This window comes from Sapajus apella, unplaced genomic scaffold, assembly GCF_009761245.1.
Source record: "Sapajus apella isolate SASKATOON/1434 unplaced genomic scaffold, GSC_monkey_1.0 scaffold20, whole genome shotgun sequence".
Lineage (NCBI taxonomy): Eukaryota > Metazoa > Chordata > Mammalia > Primates > Cebidae > Sapajus > Sapajus apella.
This window is the reverse complement of record NW_022436960.1, coordinates 2128626-2141447: the sequence shown is the minus strand read 5'-3', so window position 1 is coordinate 2141447 and position 12822 is coordinate 2128626. Positions and strand designations below refer to the sequence as shown.

The following is a 12822-nucleotide window of genomic DNA, read 5'->3' as shown; positions in this document are numbered from 1 at the left end:
ACTATCATTCAGCCACTTTACATGATATCTATAGAATATTTTGTTAAGCAACAGCAAAATACATTCTTATCAAGCTCACATGGAACATTCACCAAGATAGACCAAATTTTAAGTCCTAGCACACCCCAACAATTTAAAAGAGTGGAAAAATAAAATATGCTCTCTGAACACAATAAAACTAGAAATCAATAGCAGAAAGACAATTGGAAAATTTAAAAATACCTGGAGATTAAACAACACACTTCAAAATAACACGAGTCAAAGAAAAATTCTCCAGAGAAATTAAGCAATATTTTGAAATAAATGAAAATGAAAATGCAACTTATCAAAATGTGTGAGATGCAACAAAAGCAGTGCTTAGAGGAAAGTTTATTGCATTGAAATAAGGCATTTTAGGAAAGAAGAAAGATCTGAAACAAATTATCTAAGTTTCCACCTCAATAAACTAGAAAAGAAGAACTAATTAAAAACATAGTAGGCAGACAAAAAATATTAATAAAAACAGACATCAATGAAACTGAAATTAGGAACCTACTAGAGAAAATCAACACAACCAAAAGTTGTTTAAAAATAAATCAATGAAATTGATAACCTGTAGCTAACAAAGAGAGAAATGAAACACAAATTATTAACATTAGAAATAAAATAGAGGCCACTGCTACTGAACCTAAAGGAATATTGTAAAGGATAATAACAGAATATTATTACTGTAACAGCTCTATGCCCACAAATATGATAACCTAGATGAAATAAATCAATTTCTTAAAGACACAATCTACCAAAACTTACACAAGAAAGAATAGGTAATATGAATAGGTATGTATGCATTAAGGGATTTGAATCAATAAATCATTACCTTCCAAATAGGAAGCAGCAGGTCTGAATGTGTTCACTGATGAATGCAACCAAACATTTAAGGAAGAAATGATAGTAATTTTCTATGATGTTTTCCAGTAACAGAAGCAAAAGGAATGTTTCCTAATTCATTCTATAAAGCCAGCATTATCCTAAAACCAAAACCAGACAAAGACACAAGAAGGGAAAGCTATAAGCCAATAGCTTTCATAACATAGATGCAAAAATCTTCAATGAAATATTAGCAAGTCAAATCCAACAATGCATAAAAAGAATTATATATCACAACCGAGTGGGATTTATCTCAGGTATGCAAAACCGGTTCAGCATTTGAAAATCTAGTCATGTAATCCATCACCTCGACAGGCTGAAGAAGAAAAATCACATGATCATATGAACAGATTCAGAAAAAGCATCTAACAAAATCCAACACCCATCTGTGATAAAAGCTCTCAGCAAATGAGGAATGAACAGGAACTTGATAAGAAACCAGAAGCACTTTGGGAGGCCAAGGCGGGTGGATCACAAGGTCAGGAGATCGAGACCATCCTGGCCAACATGGTGAAACCCCGTCTCTACAAAGAATACAAAAAAAAATTAGCTGGGCATGGTGGTGCGCGCTTGTAGTCCCAGCTACTCAGGAGGCTGAGGCAGGAGAATTGCTTGAACCCAGGAAGCTGAGGTTGCAGTGAGCTGAGATTGTGCCACTGCACTCCAGTCTGGCGCCTGGCGACGGAGCGAGACTGTCACACACACACAAAAAAGAAACCAGAAGCTGTCAAAATTCAACAAAAAGCCAACAGTGGTCACACTTAATGGTGAGAAACTTGAAGCTTCCCTGCTAAGATCAGGAGCATGATAAGGATGCCCCTGTTAACACTGCTTTCATTATTTGTTAATTTAAATTTTTGTTTTTAATTGATAATATGAAACCCAAAAATCTGAGACAGGTCTTAGTTAATTTAGAAAGTTTATTTTGCCAAGTTTGAGGACGGGACATCCTGACAAATTGTGCCCAAGGTGGTCAGAGCACAGCTTGGTTTTATACATTTTAGGGAGATATGAGACATCAGTCAACATATATAAAATGAACATTGGTTTGGTCCAGAATCAAGCAAAAGCGGGACAACTCAAAGTGGGGAGAGGGCTTCCGGGTCACAGGTAGGTGACAGACAAATGGTTGCATTCTTTTGAGTTTCTGATTAGCCTTTCTAAAGAAGGCAATCAGATATGCATTTATCTCAGTGAGCAGAGGAGAGGCAGGTTTGCCCTAAGCAGCTCCCCGCTCCGCTTAAATTTTCCCGTTAGCTTAGTGATTTGGCGGGGGGCTAAGATATTTTTCTTTCACAATAAATAGTAATTATTTACATGCATACCACTGATTTTTAATTTGTACTGAAAGTCCTAGCTAATGCAATAAGAAAAGGAAAGAAAATAAAAGGTATGCAGATTAGAAAGGAAGAAATGAAACTGTCTTTCTTTTAAGATGACATGATCGTGTACATAGAAAATCCCCAAGATTAACAAAAAAAAAACCCTCCTGAGACTAATAAATAATTATAACGAGGTTGTAAGACACAAGATTAATATACACAAGTCACTGCTTTTCTATATACCAATAATGAGTAGTTGAAATTTGATATTAAAAAGATAATACTATTTATATTAGCACTAAGAAAAATGAAACACTTTGGTACAAATCTAACAACATATGTTCAAAATCTATGTGAGGATAACTACAAAACTCTAACGGAATTGAGGAAGGAGACCCTTAATCCTCTTGAGCTTCTAGGTGCCCTTTCCCCTAGACTTCCACGTTGCATTCCAATAGGAGAAGTAAAGGCTGGCAGACCCGGGTGCCACCCTTAATCACACTCCTATAGATCGCAAGCATGGTATGGAGGAATATTTCCAGAAGGCATTGTTTTTACTTAAACACAATCAAACCCCCACCTAAGTCACATACCACATGCCTACTTCATGGATCAAGACATTTTTACATGTGATTTCTAGAGTTGTAAGCCCAGGCCCCTTTCATATGTGATTTCTAGAGTTGTAAGCCTTTAAAAGGACCGGGATTGTCTTTGTTGGGGAGCTCAGCTTTAGGCAACTGTGCTGCTGCTGCTTCCTGCCAAATAACTCACCGCTTCATTCCCAGTTTGGTGTTTGAGAGGTTTGTTTTGTGGCCTTTCCTGCTACAAAATAAATAAAAGATCTAAGTAAATGCAAAGATATTCCATGTTTATGAATAGAAAGACACAATATTATTATCAGTTCTTCCCAATCTGATCTATAGATTCAATGCAATCCCAGTCAAAATCCCAGCAAGTTATTTTGTGAATATTGACAATCACATCCTCAAACTGATGTGGAACGGCAAGGCTCAGAATAGCTAATATAATATGCAGGAGAAAAGTTAGATGTCTTCAAGACTTGTTACAAAGCTACAGTAAAAGACAGTATGGTATTGGCAAAATAATAGGCAGAGCAATGAAATAGATCAAAGAGCCCAGAAAGAGACTACACAAATATAATAGACTGATCTTTGACAAAAGAGCAAAGGCAACCTAATGGAGAAAGACAGTCTTTTCAACAAATGATTTTGTGATGACCAGATATACATGCCCACAAATGCATTTAGACACAGACTTACATCCATCACAAAAAATAAGTCAAAATGGGATCATAAACCCAAGTGCAAACCACAAAACTATTAAACTTTTAAGGATAACACTAGAAAATCTAAGAGTTTGGTGATGACTTTTTAGATATGACACCCAAAGCATGATCCATGAAAGAAAAAAATGATGTTTGGCTTTATTAAAATTCATCACATCGGTTGTAAGAGATACTGTTAAGGCATGAAAAGCCACATACTGGGGGAAAAAGATTTTCAAACCACACATTTGATAAAGGATTTGTGTCTAAAACACAAAAAGCCAAAACAACCCAATTAAAAATCGTCAAGAGATATAGACAGACACCTCACCAAAGAAGATATACAGAGCAGAGATGAATAAACTATGGTACATCCATGCAGGGAATATTACTTAGCAATAAAAAGAATTGAGCTATTAAGCCATGAAAAGACATATTAAAAGCATATTACTAAGTGAAAAAATCAATCTGAAAAGGCTACCTACTGCTTGATTCCAACTGAAGGACATCCTAGGAAAGGCAAAGCTATGGAGACAGTAAAAGGTTCTGTGGTGACCAGGGATTGGGAGGGATGAAAGGCGGGTGAACAAGTGCGCATACTATAATGATGGATGCTTGACACGATCACTGGTCAAAACCCACAGAATGCACACCACCAAGAGGGAACCTAACGTGAACTGTGCAGTTTGATTAATAATAATGTATCAATTGGCTCATCAATTGCAACGAACGTACCATGCTAATGCAAGATAAAAATCACTAAGGAAACTGTGCTTGGGCATATTTGGGAACTTTAAATAGTTGCCAGTCAACTTTTTTGTAAAATCAAAACTACTCTAAAAAAAATTAAAGTAAAATAAAGCCTACTCATTAAAGAGAAAAAAAAAGTCTCTGAGATTCATCTCCAGTCCCTGGACCTACCATTTAGAGCCCTGCACAGCAATGGGACACCAGCTGTGTGAACTCCTGCAGCCTCCTCCAATGGAGAGAGGCCCCTGTGTGAGTGGCTCTGTGTCTGATGCCCCTGCAGGGTGGTCTGCACTGCATCCCTGTCCTGCGGAGTCCAGGGAGGGCCAATGGGTATCAGGTCGACACGCCGGCCCCGACCTGCTTCTCCCTGGGCTGTCCCTCCCATGGAGCCCCCTCCATCTGCCCCCAGGTTGGTTACATCCCCAACAACAGGTGACTTGGTGGGGGAGGCTTCCCGTGGGCTGCTCTCTCAAGCAGCTGGTGTTCGATGACTTCGAGGCTCTTCCTTCATTGTTCTCATCTATTATATCCTCCTGCTGCCCACAACAGGCACGCAGAATGCTCTCCAAGGCTGCTGGTTTGCAGACTGATGAGCAAGGAACCTTCGCCTTCCTCCTCCACCTTCCACATCCCTCCCTGATACAGGCCTGCCCAGATCGTTGGGGGCACAAGAGCAGCACTGGGTTGCATGACTGGCCAACTTCCACCTTGTCTGTGTGCATGTGCATGTGAAGATGTGTCTGACTTGAAGTGCACACCCCTCTGCCTTCCTGCATGGGTCTGCGTGTACACACATCTCCCTGGGAGGGCCGGAGTGCCCATGTGAGTGTCCCTCCTTTTGTGTGTCCCATGTACCTGGGTGCACCTGTCTGTGAGTCTGTATGTGGGTGGCTTCCTGAGTTGTTTTGCCTGTTTAAAAAGTTACAAAGCGGGCCGGGCGCGGTGGCTCAAGCCTGTAATCCCAGCACTTTGGGAGGCCGAGGTGGGTGGATCACGAGGTCAAGAGATCGAGACCATCCTGGTCAACATGGTGAAACCCCGTCTCTACTAAAACTACAAAAAATTAGCTGGGCATGGTGGTGCGTGCCTGTAATCCCAGCTACTCAGGAGGCTGAGGCAGGAGAATTGCCTGAACCCAGGGGGCGGAGGTTGAGGTGAGCCGAGATCGCGCCATTGCACTCCAGCCTGGGTGACATGAATGAAGCTCCGTCTGAGAAAAAAAAAAGAAAAAATACAAAACGTTACAAAGCCCAGGAGCAGTAGCTCATGCCTGTAATCCCAGCACTTTGGGAGACCAAGGCAGGCGGATCACGAGGTCAAGAGATCGAGATCATGCTGGCCAACATGGTGAAACCCGTCTCTACTGAAAATACAAAAAGTAGGTAGGCCTGGTGGCGGGTGCCTATAATCCCAGCTACTCAAGAGGCTGAGGCAGGAGAATCGCTTGAACCCAGGAGGCAGAGTTTGCAGTGAGCCGAGATCGCACCACTGCACCACAGCCTGGATGACAGAGCAAGACTCCGTCTAAAAAAAAAAAAAAAAGAAAGGTACAAAAACAGCCTAATTTTAAAAATGAAAAAAAGATTTTGACAGTCCCCTCACCAAAGAAGACTTACACACGGCTAGTAAGCATGTGAGCCTCAGCATCATGAGTCATGTGTGGAATGCAAGTGAGGAACCGCCGCAGAAAACCAGCGCTGGTGAGGACGTGCAGAACCTGGAACCATCGTATATTGTGGACAAGCAAAATGGTATACACAGTTCAGAAGACAGTTGGATACTGCCTTAATAGTTAAACATACACGTACTTATCTATGACCCAAAAATCCTACTTGTAAATCCTTTTTCATTCCCAAGAGGAGTGAAAAATGCATGTCTACAGAATGACTTACATACAGATGTTCAAAGCACACGCATTCCTAACAGCTCCGAACTGGAAACAACCCAAATCCCCACTTACCCGGGATCAGAGCTTATCTATGCAATAGAACACTACTCAGCAATAAACAAGAGCAAACTACTGATACACACGGGAACATGGACCAACATCCCAAAATATTATGCTGAGTGAAATAAGCCAGACACAAACAGTGCCTAAGGCATGAGCCCGTCCTTTCCCAGAAAGCAGAGCAGTGGCTGCCTGCGGCCATGGGTTAGGGAGGGCTGAATATGAGGTCATATGACACAATTTTTGGTGACAAATGTTTTACCATGATTAGTCAAACCTCATGAAATCGTATCTCAATCTAGTCAATTAAAAGTATTTTAATGTATACTAGAATAGATGGTTATTTTGGGAAGAGAGAGAGTATCTTCAAAGTGTGTGAATGACTGCTCTTCCTTCATGTTTATTAATAATTATGAATTGCAACTATACACTTCACGATGGGATGGGCGGCAGCAAGGCCAAATTAGAGAAGCAACCAAAAGCACAGAAATTCAACATCAAAGTTCCAAACTGATTGTAAAATTTAATCAACACATGAGAAGGGACTGTCTGAAAAGATCATTTGAACCAGTATTGGCATTCTTTGCCCTGGTGCCCCTGGCCAGCGTACACTGGTATAAATCAGCACCCCTGGGTGAGTGAGCTTGAAAATCTACGTCCTAACCTCATCCAGTTACAAACCAGATGTGTAGCCTCAGGCAAGTCACTTAATGCTGGCTTATAGTAATTCTACACTTCTTGGTCTGAAATATGCAATGCTATTTTTTTTAAAAAAACAAGGATAAAATTAGCAACTTCTATAATATCACAAGGGCAGGTTTTGTTTATGAGGGTTAATGACAGGTACCAAAATCAAATAAGCAAGCAGGTTTGCTGTGGAGAATTTCTCTTCGTTTTCCTTCATCTGCAAATGACTTTATTTCGTCTTCATTCCTGAAGGAAATTTTCGGGGTAAAGAATTCTGTGTTGACAGTTCTCTTTCAGCAGTTAACAAACGCCATCCCACGGCCACTGACTCACGGGCCTGTGAAAGAAATCTGCGGTTGTCAGAGTCATTGTTCCCACACAAGGACGAGAAAGGACAACCACCAACAAAATATGGAAAAGAATTTCCTCCACTCCCTCTGACCGGCAGGGCCTGCAGGGTTTTCTGTTTTTCAGGCTGGAAATAGAGGGCCTGCCTTGGGATTTTTCTGTTTCATACTCAATATCCAATTCCAGGTTTTCAACTGCCTTTGAGGTCAAATTGGAAGATACTGGAGGGAAAAGAAGAAAGATGGGGCTCAAGTGGGACTCGATGCTGGTACGATAGTTCTTTCCATTCTGGCTTCCACCCCCAGGCAGCCCGCTACCATCTGCTTCCAGGAATCCCGAGGGCCGCCCCATGGCCACCGTCCAGCACTTCCCTTGCACTCCTTGGAGCCCCCAACCTTGTTGTGACCCCAATCACGTTTTCATAGATTCTTCTCTGACACATTGCAAGTTCCATGAGGGCAGAGACCACATGTGGTTTATTAATCGCTTCATCCTCTGGCCTTAGCTCAGTGTTTTTTGCATAGGAGTTCCCCCTCAAAAATTCACTGAATAAATCAATCCATAGCGAAGACTAAATCAGATGACGTTCGTAAAGCAGCTTGCAGGATGCTTGTTGTAAAGATGTTCAATATCAATCACTGAGAGCATCTATTACTGCCTGCAGAGACTTGGAGCCTGCCAGGTCCAACTTGCTTCGTTTTAACTGGTTAATACAGAGGCATTTGACACAGAGCAAAGAATGCCTGCAAGTCACTAACCTATGTGGACGAGTGAGACACCGCTCCAGAAATGTTATCCATAGCCCCAAGAAACTCAGCATTTATTGTGCCACATCTTGTACAGAAAAATACAAGAACTGTTTTGCACACACACAAAAAAAACAGTATCTACATTAGAATTCGTGAAAGTGGATTTTCTCCATTTCTTTTATTATTTCAGCCAACAGAGGGGAACTTCCATGTTCTGGGGGGAACCCTTGGTACCTAATACTTTGAAAAGATGATGCCCATTCTCTTCTGCAAAACATATATTGCAGAACCCCTCCCCGCCCCAAGGTGGGGCGTGTGCGTAGCGCACTCCAGGAGGAGGATTTTCGTGATGGTGTTCTGTGAATGGTTCAGCAGCGGGGCCAGGCAGCCTGTGACCTGCCCAACAGCACTCACATCTCCAGTCCGGCCTTCTTCCCCTTTTGCCAAACCAGTGAGGACCCTCAGGGGTAGAAACGAAACTGGAACCATGGCAAGAAAGCCTGGGAAATGGAGCTTCCAGATTCTAATCTCTGCAAGAAGACCTCAGCAGGTCAGGCAGAGGACGGAGCAGGAACACACTATCTGCTGCTTTCTTGAGACGGTCATAGCATCGTTGGCTGTTAACGGTTATTGCAGGAAATTACACCGATAGGTTCCCTAACCTTGAACCATCTTTTCATTCCTAGGAAAGGTGATCTCCTAGCACATCGCATTATCGTATTTGTTCATGTTTCAGTTGAAATAGTTTTGTGTCATGAGCACAAGTGGGGTGTCCCATATATTTTCTGCACTAGTGAGGTCTGGATTTGGTGTCAAGGAAATACTAGCTTTATTGAATGAGTTGGAGATCATCTTTTTATATTCTGTGGAAGAGCTTTTGTAAGTATAATATTCATATGAATGTCCTCATGCCTCAGAAATGTAGACTCTGCCTGTGAAGCAGTGTGGGCCTGTGGGCCTCTGATTACCCCTTCCGTTTTTTTTCTATGGGTTATCCTTCTCTTTAGATTTTTTCCCTTTCTTTAGATCTCTTCTCCTCTTCTGAATTTTAGTTAACCCATTCCCAAATATTTCTAAATAGTTTTTCATTTTTTTAACCCATTATCTAGATTTTTTTTAAAATTTGCAAGTAGATGGATTCTTTTTCAAGATGGCAGAGACAGATGTCATTTGGCAATGCCAGCTGCGGTCCCTGCCTCCTTCCCTGCTTTAGGGAGCAGCCCCTCTGTTCAGCGTGGCAGTGCATCCTGCTCTCAGGCCCAGCTCCTGCTTCATCTAAGGTGGAACTCTGGCTCTTTCTGTCAGATACTGGATTTCCCAGCCTCCCTTGTGATTGTAGTGTGGGTGCGTGGCCTCGCGTGGCCTCTTTCTGCCTGCTTTGGCTGTGAAAATACAACACCTGGAGTTACAATCAAACTTACAAAGTAGGCGAAAACTATGGGCTTTGCCCGAGCTTGGCTCCTGCATCTACCAACTACGAGCTGTATGGCCTCGGACAAGTTGCTGAATTGTTCTATGCCTCGGTTTCCCCACCTGTAAATGAGGAAAAATGACATGTCCCTCATGGGTAAATATGAGCATGTAATGTGTTGTAATACATAACAGTATGGAAGGGGCCTCGGACAACAGTTGGCACAAGGCAAGTCAAACACAATAGCATTACCATCAGAATAATCATGGCCATTAACACCGTCACAATCATACCGCCATCTTGGGACCAAGAACCGAGACAGGGCAGGAGGAACGGGCTTGGAGTCTCTGTGAGGATGTCAGACAGAGCCTGGAAAACGCAGCTCTAGACACTCAACGAACAAGAAATACCTTTAGTTTCTCCGCTAATTTTTACTGGATGCATTCTAACCAATATGCTTCATTACGTTTTTCACTAATTCAAAAACTGACGCCAGGCACCCTTCTAGGCTCTGGCGTTACAGCCGTGAACAACGACAGCAACCCTCTGCCTCTGAGGGCTGACTTTCTTTGGATACTAATTTCTAATTGTCTTCCACCAAAGTCAGAGAAATTAGCCTAGTGAAGTCGGCGTTGGGGACTGAGATTTTGTTCCTAGCAGGATTTTTGTAAATATTCCATAGGTGTTTGAAAAGAACACAGACACACACTCTTAGTATATGAGGAGCGAAGTTTAGGTTCAGGTTCTTTTTTTTTTTTGCAATGAAGTCTTGCTCTGTCACCAGGCTGGAGTGCAGTGTTGTGATCTCAGCGCACTGCAACCTCCACCTCCCAGGTTCCAGTGATTCTCCTGCCTCAGCCTCCCGAGTAGCTGGGACTACAGGTGCTCACCACCACACCCAGCTAATTTTTGCATTTCTAGTAGAGACAGGGTTTCACCGTGTTGGCCAGGATGGTCTCATGATCTGCCCGTCTCCACCTCCCAAGGTGCTGGGATTGCAGGCATGGGCCACCTCGCCAGGCTCAGGCTCATTTTTAATTCCATATTGATGTCCAATTTCTCCAGCACCACTGGTGGAACTGACTGCTTACTATTTCTCCCTGGAACTGCTGTTGCATCTTTGTCAATCCAGACGGCTATATTTCTGGAGGAGATGGGAGGAAAGAGAAAAGGCAAACAACGAAAATGCCCACAAGAAAAATACCAAGTGTTGACCAAGACGTACGGCCAAGACACAGCCCGAGCGCGACTCTCCCTCCCTGCTGCTGTGAACCGGCATGACCTTGTTGGCTGATCTGTCTTGGATGAACAAGCCCTTGGCCCTAGCGTGCCACTCCCAGGTATGCCCTCAAGTAGACACGCTCAGAGACGTACAACAAAAAGCGCAAACTAGAATGTTCCCAGCAGCACTGTCTGTAATAGCCTCAAACTGGAAGCTAACAACGTGCTCATCATCAGTAGAGCAGATAAACCGTAGTGCATTCATGCAGTGGGTTACCATGTAACAGCCAGAACGAAGAGTTTAAGCCACAGGCGAGACTGTGTCGAAATCTCACCGACTAAACTTTGAAACGAAAGAAACAGGCGCTGAGAAGACCACGTACTGTGTAGCTCTGTTTATGTAAAGTACAAGAACCAGCAGAACTGCTCTGTATCATTGGAGGGCAGGCCAGCAATTTACCTTGGCCGGGAGCAGGAGCTCCAAGAGGGCAGTGGGGCAATTTCAGAGGTTATGGGAGGTTCCGTCTCTTGATGTGGATGCCAGTTACACAGCTGCGCTCCGTCAGTGAAAAGGCATCACGCTGTACACTCCTATGTACTTTTCTGCCTATGTATTCTATTTCAAAGAAAAGCCTGGAAAAGAGGGAAGGAAAGGTGGTACTTCACTGGAAGAAAACACTAAAGTCCTTCACAGTAAGAAGAAAGTCAACCTCATTTTTGCAAACGGGGTGCAAGACGCCTGCCAGCTCCATAAGCAAGTGTCAACACCAGTCCCTCTGGCTGCCTCCCCACCCCTCCATGCAGGTATCCTAAGTTTCAGGTTCTAGAGGGTTACAGAGGATGCTGGCAATGAGCCACATGACAGGACACACCCCTCATGAACTTAAAATCTTGCTAAAAGAGAGGACCCCCACCCCATCGCACCCTCCAAAGCTAAAAGTGCAAGGTACCAAGTAATTCAGGGTCCACGTGTAAACCTCAGCTCAGAGTCACGGGAACTCTGCCTGAAGACCGCCATCGGCTCCCATCAACACATTCTCACCGTGAGATCGTCCGCATCGGGAGGTGCGGCTCCTTTTAAAATCAGGTGTCTTGGACCACACCACTAATGCAGTGTGTCACTAAGGCAGGCTGTGGAGACCAGAGTGGCTGTTAAGGAGCCAGCTAAGAAGTGCTTCATGTATACGTCCATCTTCAGCACTGACATTTCACGCCATTTCCGGAGCAGCACAGGGCCCCTGAAAACTCCTGTTGGGAGCAAGAAATTCATCTTTTTTCTTGATGAGAGTGGAAAATTGCTCATTTTCTCCTGGGGAAGCTGCAGGGATTCACATTCTCAAAGGCACAGAAATGGCCCATAGACGGGAGTTTTTCCTGCCTCCTCTCTCGATGGCTCTCTCTCATTCTTTCTCTCTCTCTCCTCTCCCCCGTTCTCTTTCTCCCTCCTTCCTCCCTAGCTTAGAATAGGGATGGGGAAAAACTAGGCCTGAATCCTTCAATATTATTAGCAGAGGCCAGGGAGAAAGAAAACTCCCACTCACCACCCTAGACCCACATGTGTGCGTCAGGAACATTCTGGCTTCAGAGATGGAAAGCAGGCTTTGAAGCATGAAGTGAGACGAGGGCTAGAAAGGCTTTAATTACCAAGAATTAGTAAACGGGGCTGGGGGTCGTGGCTCATGCTTGCAATCCCACCACTTTGGGAGGCCAAGGCCAGAGGATTGCTTGAGCCAGGAGTTTTCTGAGCAACATAGTAAGATCCCATCTCTCAAAAATAAATAAATAAAAATTTAAAGAAAGAATTAGTAAATGGTCAGAGACACCTCGATATAAATGTTTTTAATAAGCCGTGCCATAGAGCTGTCGCTTTGGGATCAGGATGTTAAATAATAATAGGTAGTTGTTTTAACAAAGATTCTCATTTTTGCTATAAAGGAAAATATCTAGTATTGCCACTAGAAAGGCACCGCAGATTCCACTTAGAACCACTGTTCAAGATGAAGAGCAATGCTCTAGGCACCACCAGCATTTCCTGGCGTCTTGCCCTTTCTGTGGCGAAGTTTGATTGAGTTGAAAGAGGCTTAAATATCGAAATCACCAAACAAAGCATATAAAGTAGAGACAGTGTGCTGACCCCGAGCTTCACTTAAACAACGTGGGAGGTAACGGGGAGGAAGCTATGGAGTTCACCGTCG

The 12822-nt window shown here is 43.4% G+C and overlaps 2 long non-coding RNA genes across 2 annotated transcripts; both read right to left on the bottom strand.

Annotated features, from left to right (window-relative positions):
* Positions 1–7011: 7011 nt before the first annotated feature.
* Positions 7012–9055, bottom strand: LOC116557755. The gene is made up of 2 exons (XR_004271680.1): positions 7642–9055; positions 7012–7467 (listed from the first exon to the last, which is right to left on the bottom strand). It is a non-coding gene; the product is annotated as an uncharacterized LOC116557755 (long non-coding RNA).
* Positions 9056–10367: 1312 nt separating this feature from the next.
* LOC116557754 lies at positions 10368–12254 on the bottom strand. Its single transcript, XR_004271679.1, has 3 exons — positions 12169–12254; positions 11578–11758; positions 10368–10550 (listed from the first exon to the last, which is right to left on the bottom strand). It is a non-coding gene; the product is annotated as an uncharacterized LOC116557754 (long non-coding RNA).
* Between the last annotated feature and the right edge of the window lie 568 nt (positions 12255–12822).